Below are 13,691 nucleotides of genomic sequence, written 5' to 3'. Positions count from 1 at the left end.
GCTCTGATTTGTGGATGTGACACGAATGATAACAGGCATTTTAGGACCCTGACTCTGTACCTGCTAACTTAGGGAAGCTCTGACCCTGACATATGACCCAGCTTTTACAGGGATGGTCCCCATCTGGGGGCACTGCATGTCTGCTGTGTTGTGAGTGGCTTAGCTATGGGGCCCTACCATGAGCTCACCCTTCAGCTGAGAGAGCCAAGGCAGCAGCAATCCCGGAGTTTTCATTCCATTGTTTTGTTGAAATTGCTCTCTTTTTTTATATTAAATTATTTTATTGGTACATTGTAAGTATACAACACAATTACATTTCTCATTGGGAATTGTACCTTTATATAATGCATCTTGATTCTTATTTTTTCTCCATTCCTAGCCCTCCCTTCACGCCCTCCACCCTTCCCTATTTACAAAGACTTTATTTCCATTTTTTCCATTTCTCAGCATTTTTTCCTTTCCCTTCTTTCCTTTCCCCTGCCCCTCCCACTACCCCTACCCCTTTGGACCTTTTCTTCCTATTTTACATTATCGATTATTCATTCTAATCATTGGTACATTTTAGGTATACAACATAATGACATTCATCATTGGAAATTTGCACCTTTACATAGTCTCTCTTGGTTCTTATTTTTCACCCTTGCCCAGCCCTCCCTTCAACCCCTCCAGTCCTCCCTATTTACAAAGATTTTGTTCCTAGTTTTCCATTTTCTCATATTAATCCCATTCCCTTCTAGCCTTTCCCCTAGCCCTCCCACTTCCTTCCCCTTTGCCCTTTTTCTTCCTATTTCACATTACCTATTATACATTTAGTCCTTATTTACACTTTCAGTTTCTCACACTAGAGAAGCTATTGGGTATTTATACATGTGTGTCCTATTTATTTCACTTAAGAGTATTGCCTCAATGTGCATCCACTGAGCTACAAATGTCTCTAATTTCTCATTTTTATGGCTGAGTAGTACTCCATTTTATTAAAAAACTACATTTTCTTTATCCAGTCTCCAGTTGATGGGCACTTGGACTGTTTCCAAGTTTTATCTATTACAAACTGTACTGCTATGAACATGGGTGCACATATATCACTGTGGTATGATTCTTTTAATTCTTTGGGGAAGATCCCCAGCAGTGGAATAGCGGGGTCAAATGGGATTTCCAGTCCTAGTTCTTTGAGGTATCTCCATACTGATTTCCACAGTGGTTGCATCAGTCTACACTCCCACCAGCAGTGGAACAGGGTTCCTCTTTCCCCACAGCCCCGCCAGCATTGGTTATTGGTTGATTTCATGATAGCAGCCATTCTTTCTGGAATGAAGTGGAATCTCAGCATTGTTTTCATTTGCATCTCTCGAATGACCAGTGATGTTGAACATTTTTTCATGTATTTATTTGCTATTTCTACTTGTTTGTGTGAGAAATGTCTGTTCATTTCAGATGCCCATTTTTGGATTGGGTCTTTCAATTTGGGAGGTCTGATTTTTTTTAATTCTTTATAGATTCGAGATAGTAGACCTTTGTCTGAGGAAGAGCAGAAGAAGATTTTTCCCCACATTGTGGGTTGTCTCTTCACACTGCTGGTGGTTTGTCTTGCTGTGCAGAAGCTTTTTAATAAGAAGAGCTCTCACTTGTTGATTGTTTGTGCTAGTTCACGGCCAACTGAGGTTTTGTTCATAAAATCTTTTCCTACACCAATGTCTTCAAGGGTTCTACCTAACCTCTGTTCCAACTGGTTCAGAGTTTCTATTTCAATATTTAGATCTTTAATCCATTTTGATTTTAGTTTAGTGCATGGTGAGAGATACAGGTCTAGTTTTAATCTTTGGCAAGTTAAAGCCCAATTTTTCCAGCACCATTTATTAAAGAGGCTATCTTTCCTCCAGTGAGGGTGTTTGGCTCCTTTGTCAAAGATGAGATGGATGAGTGTGTCTGGAGTTGTTTCTGCATCTTCTAATCTGTTCCACTGGTCCTCAGGTCTGTTTGTGTGCCAGTACCATGCTGTTTTTATCACAGTAGCTTTGTATATAGCTGCAGGTTGGGGATTGTGATACTCCCTGCCATGTCTCTGTTACCTAGAATTGCTTTTGCTATTCTGGATCTCTTCTTGCTCCAAATGAATTTTTGGATTGTTTTCTTGAGGTCTATGAAGTATGCTGCTGGGATCTCAATTGGAATTGCATTAAATCTATATAGCAGTTTTAGAAGTATGGCCATTTTCACTCTATTAATCCTTCCTACCCAGGAGCAGGGGATGTCTGTCCATTTTCTGATATCATCTTCAATCTCTCTTTTCAGAGTGCCATAGTTTTCAGAGAAGAGGTCTTTGATTTCTTTCATTGGATTGATTCCTAGGTATTTCAGTTTTTTGGATGCTATTGTGAAAGGAATTATTTGCCCTATTTCTCGCTCAGTGAGTCTGTCATTAGTGTAGAGGAAAGCTATTGATTTTTGTGTGTTGACCTTGTAACCAGCTACTTGACTGAATTTGGTTATTCAGTCTAGAAGACTTTCCCTGGAGTTCTTGGGGTCTTCTATATAGAGCATCATGTCATCTGCAAATAATGACAATTTGACTTCTTTATTACTTATCTTTATTCCTTTTCTTTCTCTTGACTAATTGCCGTGGCTAATGGTTGCAGAACTATATTGAACAAGAGTGGTGATAGTAGACATCCTTGGCTTGTTCCTGATTTTAGTATGAAGGATTTCAGTTTTTGACCATTTAGTATGATATTGGCTGTTGGTTTTTCATAGATGGCTTCTATCAGTTTGAGGTAGAGACCATCTATTCCAATTTTTTGTAGGGTTTTTATCATAAATGCATGTTGGATTTTGTCAAATGCTTTTTCTGCGTCTATGGAGATAATCATATGGTTTTTGTCCTTGGCTCTATTGATATAGTGTATTACATTGATTGATTTGTGCCTGTTGAACCATCCCTGCATCCCTGGGATGAATCCCACTTGATCAGGTTGTATGATCTCCTTGATGATCTTCTGCATTCTGTTTGCCATTATCTTATTAAGGATTTTTGCATCTATGTTCATTAGTGAGATTGGGCTATAGTTCTCTTTTTAAGTTGGGTCTTTCTCTGCTTTGGGGATCAAGGTGATGCTTGCTTCCAGGAATGAATTTGGGAGTATTGCTTCCCTTTCAATTTCATTGAAGAGTTTAAACAGTAGTGGCAGCAGTTCCTCTCTAAATGTCTTGTAGAATTCAGCAGTGGAGCCATCAGGGCCTGGGCTTTTCTTAGTTGATAAATTTTTAATTACATTTCCAATTTCATTGGTTGATATTGGGTTGTTCAGAATTTTTAGGTCTTCTTCGTTCAACTTTGGTAATTCATATGTATCTAGGAATCTGTCCATTTCTTCTGTGTTGTCCATCTTATTGGCATATAGGTTTTGGAAGTAGGTATTGATGATCCTCTGTATTTCTGCTGGGTCTGTTGTAATTTCACCCTTTTCATTCCTAACTGCATAGATTTGGGCCTTTTCTTTCCTTTTTCTGACAAGTTTGGCTAAAGGTTTGTCAATTTTGTTGATTCTTTCGAAGAACCAACTCTTGGCTTCATTGATTTTTTGTATCTTTCTCTTAGTCTCCATTGCATTGATTTCTCCTCTGATCTTTATAATTTCATCCCTTGTATGAGCTTTGGGGTTGTCCTGCTCTTCTTTTTCTAGAAGCTTGAGGTTCAGCATCAGGTTGTTTAATTGGGATCATTCTGTTTTCCTAATATGCGTATTCACTGCTATGAATTTCCCTCATAAGACTGCTTTCATTGTGTCCCATAGATTCCGATATGTTGTATTGTCATTGTCATTTAATTGAAGGAACTGTCTGATTTCTTCTTTAATTTCTTCTGTGACCCATTGGTTATTCAGAAGTGTGTTGTTCAATTTCCACGTGTTTATGAAATTTTTTGAGTTTCTTTTGCTATGGATCTCCAATTTCATTGCACTGTGGTCTGATAATATACAGGGGATAACTTCAATTCCTTTGCACTTACTTAAACATGTTCTATGTGTGAATATGTGGTCTATTTTGGAGAATGACCCATGTGCAGCTGAGAAGAATATGTATTCTGATTTTGTGGGGTGGAACACTCTGTAAACCCTGTTAAGTTCATTTGTTCAAGAGTTCGATTGAGTTCTAGTATTTCATTACTTAATTTTATTCTAGTTGATCTATCTATTTGTGACAGTGGGGTGTTGAGGTCCCCCACTACAATTGTATTAGTGTATATATGACTTTTCATGTCCGTTAGTATTTGTTTTATATAGTTGGGTGCACTAGTGTTTGGTGCCTAGATATTTATGATTGTCATCTCTTCCTCTTGGATTCTTCCCTTTACAAGGATGTAGTGTCCTTCTTCATGTCTCTTAATCAGTGTTGGTTTGAAATCTACTTGATCTGCAAAGAGGATAGCTACTCCTGCTTTTTTTAGGGTTCCTGTCACATGGAGTATTGTTTTCCACCCTTTAACTTTCAGTCTATGAGTTTCCTTTTGAATTAAGTGTGTTTCTTGTATGTAGCATATTGTTGGATTTTGTTTCTTGACCCATTCTGCCAGTCTATTTCTTTTGATTGGTGAATTGAGACCATTAACGTTGATGGTTATAACTGAAATGTCTTGACTTGTCATTGCCATGACTTTTTCTTTTTGTTGGGTTCTCCCCCTTTATATTTAATTTCTTGTCATGCCAGATGGGTTCATTCTGCTTTGCTTCCTGGGGTTGTGAGCCTCAATGTCTGTTCCTAGGATATTGTGTAAAATTCTTTGGAGTGCTGGTTTGGTATTCACAAAGTTCCTAAGGTGCTCTTTGTCATGAAAGTATCTTATTTCTCCATCCATTTTGAAAGCTAGTTGTGCAGGGTACATCAATCTGGGTTGGAGGCTGTTTTCTTTTAGTGCTTGGAATATGTCACTCCAAGCTCTTCTTGCCTTGATGGTTTGTGTTGAGAAGTCTGCTGTGATTCTGATGGGCTTTCCTTTGTATGTGATTTGTTTCTTTTCTCTGACTGCTTGGAGAACTTTGTTCTTCTGTTGTGTTTCTGGAATCTTAACAATTATATGCCTATGTGTAGATTTTTTTTGATCAAGGCTATTTGGAGTCCTATATGCCTCACTTATCTGTATGTCAAGCTCTTTTCCCCTGCTTGGGAAGTTTTCTGCCATTATTTCTGTGAAGCAGTTTTTATGTCATCTCCTCTCTCTCCTGTTTCTTCATTGAGCCCAATCAGTCTTATGTTATTCTCCTTTGCATCATCTAGCAGCTGCTGGATTGATTTCTCATGTTCCCTTATAATTTTGAAGCAATTTTTCTTTTCCTGGTCACTAATTGCAATCTTATCTTCTCTATCTGAAATTCTGTCCTTACATTGGCTCATTCTGCTGTGTAGACTTTCAATGGAGTTTTTCATGTCCTGGAAATCTATTTGCATCTGTTTTATGGATTCCATTTGTTTCTTATGTTGGGATTCCATCATGTTCCTGAGCTCCTCTCTAGATTTATTAATCATGTCTTGAACTAGGGGCACAATTTCTCCTGTTATCTGAGAAATTATTTCTGATTTCAGTTTTTCCAGATCTCCTTTTGTTGCCAGTTCAGTGGGTCCAGGTGGTTGAGTATCAGAGGGTTCCATCTCATTTCCCTTTGGGGTTGCTGTAGATGATCTGGTTTTGAGACTTATTTATGTGTTTTCTCATTTCAACTGGGGTGGGGGGCTGTTAGCACCTGCACGGATTACCTCCTCTGAGCTGAGTGAGGTGGGACAGGGGCCGCGAGCAGCGGTAGGGATGATGACCCAAAAGCCCTTTCCTGTGGGCTGGGAGTAGCCAGAGGGTTGGTGGCTGGGAAGCCCCTTCCTCTGGGCCAGGAGCAGTGGGATGGTGGCTCAGAAGCCCCTTCCTCTGGGCCAGGAGCGGCGGGACAGAAAGTGGCCCAAAAGCCCTTTCCTCTGGGCTGGGAGCAGTGGGAGGGATGGTGACCGGGAAGCCCCTTCCTCTGGACCAGGAGCAGTGGGGCGATGGCTCAGAAGCCCCTACCTCTGGGCCAGGAACAGTGGGACTTAGTACCCTGGTCTGTTGGTCTGGTGTCCTCTGCGTCTTTGTAGTGTGGAATCAGGTGGCTGCCTGTCTGCAGCGGGGTGATTTGGTGTCTTCCACGCAACTCAGGACCTCAGTAGGGCATGCACAGACCTGCCTGTCTACAGCAGGCTGATTCGGCATGTGTTCCCCGCAACTGGGGACCTCGGTCAGGTGTGGGCAGACCTGCCTGTCTGCAGCGGGGTGATTAGGTGTCTTTCACGCGACCTGAAATTGCTCTTTATAGAAGGTTTTTCCTGGGCTTTTTTGCTGTTGTTTTTTGTTTGTTTGTTTTTATTTTTTGTTTTTGTTTTTGTGCTGGGGAAGGGTTAATGAGGGCTGGGTTCTAGAGAGTCTGATGGAAAATGTGGCTCTGGGTCTGAGAGAAGATGCCCCTGAGTAGAGCATTCCCCCTGGTTAAAGGATACAGTGTTCTCTGGAGCCAGCCCATGGGCTGTCACAGTTTCATCAGCTTAAGGCGTCTTACCAACAGGAAATCAACATTCAGCAAACCTCTCATTTTTCCTGGAACTCGTATTTTTTCCTGAGGACAACAAAGCCTGGCTGATAGAATGTGCTTTGAGAGGCGCTCACAGATCCCCCTTTAGTACAGGCTGACACATAGAGAAAACATGTGGTTTAACTTCCAAGTATGTATTACTCATCTCAAAAGGTCAATGGGATTTGTGTGCATGTTGTGTGTGCCTTTTGAGTTGTTTTCTATGAAGGATATTGAAAAACAGGAACTCTGTGATGAGACACATCTCATTGAGGTTCTGGCTTTCCCAGTGCTCAGGGCTTTTCAATAGCTGGAGCCTGCTTTCATGGAATGCTAAGCCTGTGCAGTCCTGAGGGCTTGTTAATCCTTTGAAATTGGGAACTGAGATCGAAGTTCACTAGGATCCAGCCCTGCTTCCCCTAGCTCCCCTTCTCAGAGGTCTGCTCTAATAGGCCAAGGCTCCCATGGGTCCATCCAGCCAGGGTAGCCCCCAGTTCTTCCTTGAGCCTGCAGATGCTGCTGCGTAGCTCCATGGGTGGGGAGCCTGTCTGGAGGATGTGTCCTCGCCCCTGGTTGGCTCTGTGCCTCACACCAGCCTGGGAGCCTGTCCTTACAGAGCAGCGGTCCCTGTGGCCTGGTGTCTCCAATTCTGAGGAACTGGGCTGTGGATCTAGGCCAGGTTTTTAGGTAGCTTTGTAAGCAGTTAGATATGTTGATTGGTTTCTGGGCTCGGATCCTTGTTCTGATCTCACACAGGACTGGTCCAAGGGTCACAAACACTGAGAAGCAGACAAACACAACATCTCAGGAGAAAATTCACAAATGGAGAGTGAGGCTTTACTTGGGTTCTTAATGATATGCTTCAGGCCTCGGATCAAGCCTAGCCCCAGAAGGCAGAAGAATATGTGACTATAGAACTGAGATACAACATTGCTGGCTTTGTAGAGGAAGGAAGGGGCCACACACCATGGATCAAAGTCATCCTGTAGAAGCTGGAAGAGGCCGGGTTGATTTTCTAAAGGGAAATAGCCCTGACAATGGTTTAATTTTAACCCAGGGAGCCCTATGTTGGACTTCCAGACTGTACAACTATAAAATAATAAATTCATCTTATTTAAGTTGATGGTGATGTGTTATAGTAACAATAAGACACTTTCAGAAATTTTTAACTCTGTGTTAAAAGTGTACAATCCAGTAATTTAAAAGGAACCAGCCATTACCATCCTAAGGAGTTTGAACTTTTCTATGGATGATAGACTATTAGGAAGCAGGAGAGAGACGGAACCATATCTGAGCATAGAAATAGCCCTAGGAGTAACATGGTGTAGGAACAAGTCTGAAGGCAGGGAGGACAGTGAGGAGGCTACTGGTCTTCAAAGATCCAGGCCAAAGGTGATGATAGCCAGCACTGTCGTGGGATCTGTGGGATGGAGCAGAAAGGGCTGAAAAGGAAAGAGATTTTGCACAGAAGAGTGTAAGGACTGGTGATCCACTGGATGCCCATGGAGAGAGAGAAGGGAGCTTCAGTGACTTCAAGTGTCCTCCTTAGGTAAAAAGGAGAATGGAAGATAAAACACAGAAGAGGAGAAGCAGGTTGGGGAGGTGCACATTAAGAGTTTGTTTTGAGCACGGTCATTCCCAGTAAAGAACGCAGTTGGAAATGCAGAGGCTGGGCTCGGTGGGGAGCTGAAAGTAGAGCTGGACCAGCGACAGGCCCAGGTGAGACAAGGCAAGCAACTTGGAGTTCCTGCGGCTGTCCCGGGCCACGCCCACGGCACTGTGAGGTCCGCTTAGCCCCGTGGGCACCTCCAACGCTCAGTCTCCCCAGCCCCCACCCCCGTGCACCGCCTACCTTCTGGCTTTACTGCTACCTGGTCCCACACTACAGAGGCACAGGAGATTATAAAGACCCTTGTCCTGAGCGCCACAAGATAGATCAGAAGTTAGTAACAGAAAGAGGGCTTCTCAGGCTTCTGGAGGAAAACTGAAGCTCAGCAGAAAAAGTAAAGAGAACCTCTACAATAAAGGCACATCAGACCACTGTACTTGCTCTGCTGCTGGCTTGCTGAGACTCATTGACTTGTATATGCACAGGAATTCCTACGTTGCCTACTGTGACAACAGAGACATACCCTGAAGGAGGCCCATAATTTCTATTCCTATTTGCAAAAAAGAAATTTTTTTTCTTATTTTTAATTCTTAATTTTTACTTTTTTTCTACTCTTCAAAGTTTTTTCTTTCTTTTATCTTTTCTTTCTCTCTCTCTCTCATTCTCTCACTGTCCCACAGTGCCCCTCATCTCCCCATTTGTTCCTTTCTGCACTGAATTCGGATTTCTCCCTTACTGTTCTTTTCTTCTCTTTTTCCTTCTCTTGATTATCATTAGGTTTAAAGGAAAGTAAATTTGGTATCTAGCCTCCCTGTTGCTGTTAGGTGGTTCTATTCACATCTTTGTTCTTTCATTCTGCCATTTTCTCTTGCCTTTAACAACTTCTTAGAGTTTGTGTGATCTTTCTGTGTCTTCTGGCCTCACCACTAATCTTACCTGTTCTTTCTACCAGTCCCTCCCTCCCCAACTCCTTTTAGCTCCCCACCCTGAAGGGGAAAGATGCTATATTGAAGAGTTTATTCATTATAAACTTATGCTGGGTTGGTCCTTGGTTTTAATTTAACTCACATATTTAAAAGTGATAGATTAATAACTACCACAAATTGTCATTTTCTAAGCTGTGCTTGATGCTATGGTATTGCTGACTATATCATTTGGGCTAACATGTTGTGATTGATCTAATTAGTTTTCCTTCCTGATATAAGAAAAATATAATAGCTTCAGAGTCATTAGAGTCTCAAAACCCAAACACAAGCCATATCTAGAACACATCTGAAAAGCAATCATTCCACAACGGTTTTAAACACAAGCAACAAAGATACCTACATTAAGCAATCTTGAAATTTCAACCCAGGAATTAAATCAAGGACAGTACCAAAAACAAAAATGAGAAGACACTTAAGCAAAGCACAAACACAGGCTTCCATGCCACAAAAAGGAAATTCTGGGGGAAATGAGGTGGAAAACTCTGATAAGCAACCACTTGGACACCCTGAACTGATAGCACAGGAAGTAACAAAGCAGATGCAGGAGGCTCTAGAAAATTTCAAGACAGAAATAATCTCCCAGATAAATATGGACATGGTGAGCAGAGTGAAAGACATGATTAGAAGCTCTAGAGCAGAAACAGATAAGAAAATAGATGAGATCAGAAACATGCTGGAAGCCATGAATGCCCAGCATAAGAAAGAAATGGAAAACATGAAACAGATTCAAACAGATATTCAGGAGATTAAAAACTCCATTGAAAGCATACAGAGCAGACTAAGAGAATCTAAAGACAGAATATCAAACATAGAAGACAGGTTTGCAGTTAAGGACCATGAAAACAGAGATTTCTTAAAGATAGTAAGGGACCATGAGAAATCAATCCAACAGCTGCTAGATGATGCAAAGAAGAATAACATAAGACTCATAGGAGTCCATGAAAAAACAGGAGAAAGTACAGCAGACATAAAAAAACTGTTCACAGAAATAATAGTAAATAACTTCCCAGGCAGAGGTAGAAAGTTGGACGTACAGATAAGTGAGGCATATAGAACTCCATCCAGCCATGATCAAAAAAAAATCCACACCTAGACATATAATAGTCAAGATCCCAGAAATCCAACAAAAGAACAAAATTCTACAGGCAGTTAGAGAAAAGAAACAAATCACCTACAAAGGAAAGCCCATCAGAATCACGGCAGATTTCTCAACACAAACCTTCAAATCAAGGAGAGCCTGGAGTGAAGTATTTCAAGCCCTAAAAGAAAAAAATCTTCCAACCTAGACTGTTTTATCTGGCAAAATTATCTTTCAAAATCGATGGGGAAATTAGATATTTCCATGACAAAGAACACCTGAGAAATTTCATGAACACCAAACCAGCACTCCAAACAATTTTAAGCAATATCCTAGAAAAAGACAATGAAGATCACAACTCTATGAGGCCCAGCAGAGAAAAGGCACCACACAAGGTAAGACACTAAAGCGAAAGGGGGGAAAATAAGAAAAAAGCCAACAACAGTAAAACATCATGACAAGGATGAGTCAATATCTGTCAATTATAACTATCTATGTTAATGGCCTCAATTCACCAATCAAAAGAAATAGACTGGCAGAATGGATTAAGAAGTAAAACCCAGCAATATGCTGTATACAAGAAACACACTAACTCAAAAGGAAATCCATAGACTGAAAGTAAAAGGATGGAAAATAGTTCTCCATGCAACAGAAACCCAGAAAAAAGCAGGCATAGCAATCTTATTTGCAGACAAAGCAGATTTCAAGCCAAAACTAATTAAGAGAGACAAAGATGGTCACTACATCCTTGTGAAGGGAACAAGCCAAGAGGAAGAGATGACAATCCTAAATATATAAGCACCAAACACAAATGCCCACAACTATACAAAACAAATATTAATGGACATGAAAAACCAAATAAGCACTAATACAGTTGTAGTGGGGGACCTCAATACCCCTCTATCACAAATAGACAGATCAACTAGGAAAAAAATTAACAATGAAATTCTAGAACTAAAGGAAGCTATTGAACAAATGGACTTATTAGATGTTTACAGAGTGTTCCACCCCACAAAATCAGAATACACATTCTTTTCAGCTCCACATGGGTCATTCTCCAAAATAGATCACAAGCTAGCTCATAGGACATATCTAAGTAAATGTAAAAGAATCGAAGTTATCCCCTGTATATTATCAGACCATAGTGCAATACAATTGGAAATCAATAACATAAGAAACCGCAAAACTCCCACAAACACATGGAAATTGAACAACACCCTCCTGAACAACCAATGGGTCACAGAGGAAATTAAAGAAGAAATTAGACAGTTTCTACAAGTAAATGATAGTGCCAGTACAACATACAGGAATCTGTGGGACACAATGAAAGCAATTCTATGCGGGAAATTCATAGCAGTGAATGCCCATATTAGGAAAACAGAGAGATCTCAGTTAAATAACTTAATGCAGAACCTCAAGCTCCTAGAAAAAGAAGAGTATAGCAAACCCAAAGCTCATACAAAAAAGAAAATGATAAAGATCCAAGCAGAAATCAATGCAATGGAGACTAAGAGAACGATACAAAAAAATCAATGAATCAAAGAGTTGGTTTTTTGAAAGAATAAATAAAATTGATAAACCTTTAGCCAACCTTATCAAAAAAAGGAAAGAAAAGGCTCAAATACATGCAATTAAGAATGAAAAAGGCGAAGCCATAACAAATCCAGCAGAAATCCAGAGGATCATCAATACCTACTCTGAGAACCTGTACTCTAATAAAATGGAAAACACAGAAGAAATGGACAGATTCCTAGATACATATGAATTGCCAAAATTAAATGAAGAAGATATAGAAATTCTAAACACCCCAATTACAATGAGTGAAATTGAAAATGTAACAAAAAAATTACCAACAATAAAAGCCCAGGTCCTAATGGCTTCACTGCTGAATTCTACAAGACATTTAAAGAAGAACTATCACCATTACTATTTAAACTCATCAAGGAAATTGAAAGGGAAGCAAGGCTTCCAAATTCATTTCTGGAAGCAAGTGTTACTTAGATTCCAAAACCAGGGAAAGACCCAACCAAAAAAGAGAACTACAAACCAATCTCCCTAATGAACACAGATGCAAAGAATCCTCAACAAGATACTGGCAAACAGAATACAGAGTGTCATCAAGAAGATCATACACACTGACCAAGTCAGATTTATCCCAGGGATGCAAAGATGGTTCAACATCCATAAATCAATAAATGTAATACACTATATTAACAGAGTCAAGGACAAAAACCACATGATCATCTCAATAGATGCAGAAAAAGCATTTGACAAAATTCAACACTCATTCATGATAAAAAAAAATGCTACAGAAAATTGGAGTAGGAGGTCTTTATCTCCACCTGATTAAGGCTATCTATGAAAAACCAACAGCCAACATCATACTAAATGGTCAAAAACTTAAAACTTTCACACTAAAATCAGGAACAAGACAAGGATGCCCACTATCACCACTCCTGTTCAATATTGTTCTGGAAACATTAGCCATAGCAATTAGACAAGAGAAAGAAATAAAAGGAATAAAGATAGGAAAGAAAGAAGTGAAACTGTCATTATTTGCTGATGATATGATACTTTACATAGAAGACCCAAAAAACTCAGTCAAAAGTCTTCTAGACCTAATTGACAGATTCAGTAGAGTAGCTGAATACAAGGTTAACACTCAAAAAACAATAGCCTTTTTATATGCAAATAGCAGACCCATTGAGAGAGAAATTCAGGAAATAATTCCTTTTACAATAGCATCAATGAAATATCTAGGAATCAACCTAACAAAGGAAGCAAAAGACCTCTACAATGAAAACTATAGCACTCTGAAGAAGGAGACTGAAGAGGATATAAGAAAATGGAAAGATATCCCTTGTTCCTGGGTAGGAAGAACCAATATAGTGAAAATGGCCATACTTCCAAAACTACTATATAGATTCAATGCAATGCCAATTGAAATTCCAACAATATACTTCACAGAACTAGAGAAAACAATCCAAAAATTCATTTGGAAACAGAACCTAGAATAGCAAAAGTAACTCTAGGCAACAGAAACATGGCTGGGGGTATCACAATCCCCAACTTGAAACTATACTACAAAGCTACTGTGATAAAATCAGCCTGGTACTGGCAAAGAAACAGACCCAAAGATCAGTGGAATAGATTAGAAGATGCAGAAACAACTCCAGACATACTCAGTCACCTCATCTTTGACAAAGGAGCCAACCACCCTCACTGGAGGAAAGATAGCCTATTTAATAAATTGTGTTGGAAAAACTGGATGTCAACCTGTCAGAAATTAAAACTAGATCCATACCTATCACCATGCACTAAACTAAGATCGAAGTGGATTAAAGATCTAAATATTAAATCAGAAACATTAAACTTGCTGGAAGATAAGTTAGGTAGAACTCTTGATGACATTGGCATGGGAAAAGACTTTGTGA

The sequence above is a fragment of the Heterocephalus glaber genome, unplaced genomic scaffold, assembly GCF_053883595.1.
Source record: "Heterocephalus glaber isolate CG9 unplaced genomic scaffold, H.glaber_assembly_v1.0 deba00001538, whole genome shotgun sequence".
Lineage (NCBI taxonomy): Eukaryota > Metazoa > Chordata > Mammalia > Rodentia > Bathyergidae > Heterocephalus > Heterocephalus glaber.
Note: the sequence above shows the minus strand (reverse complement) of the source record.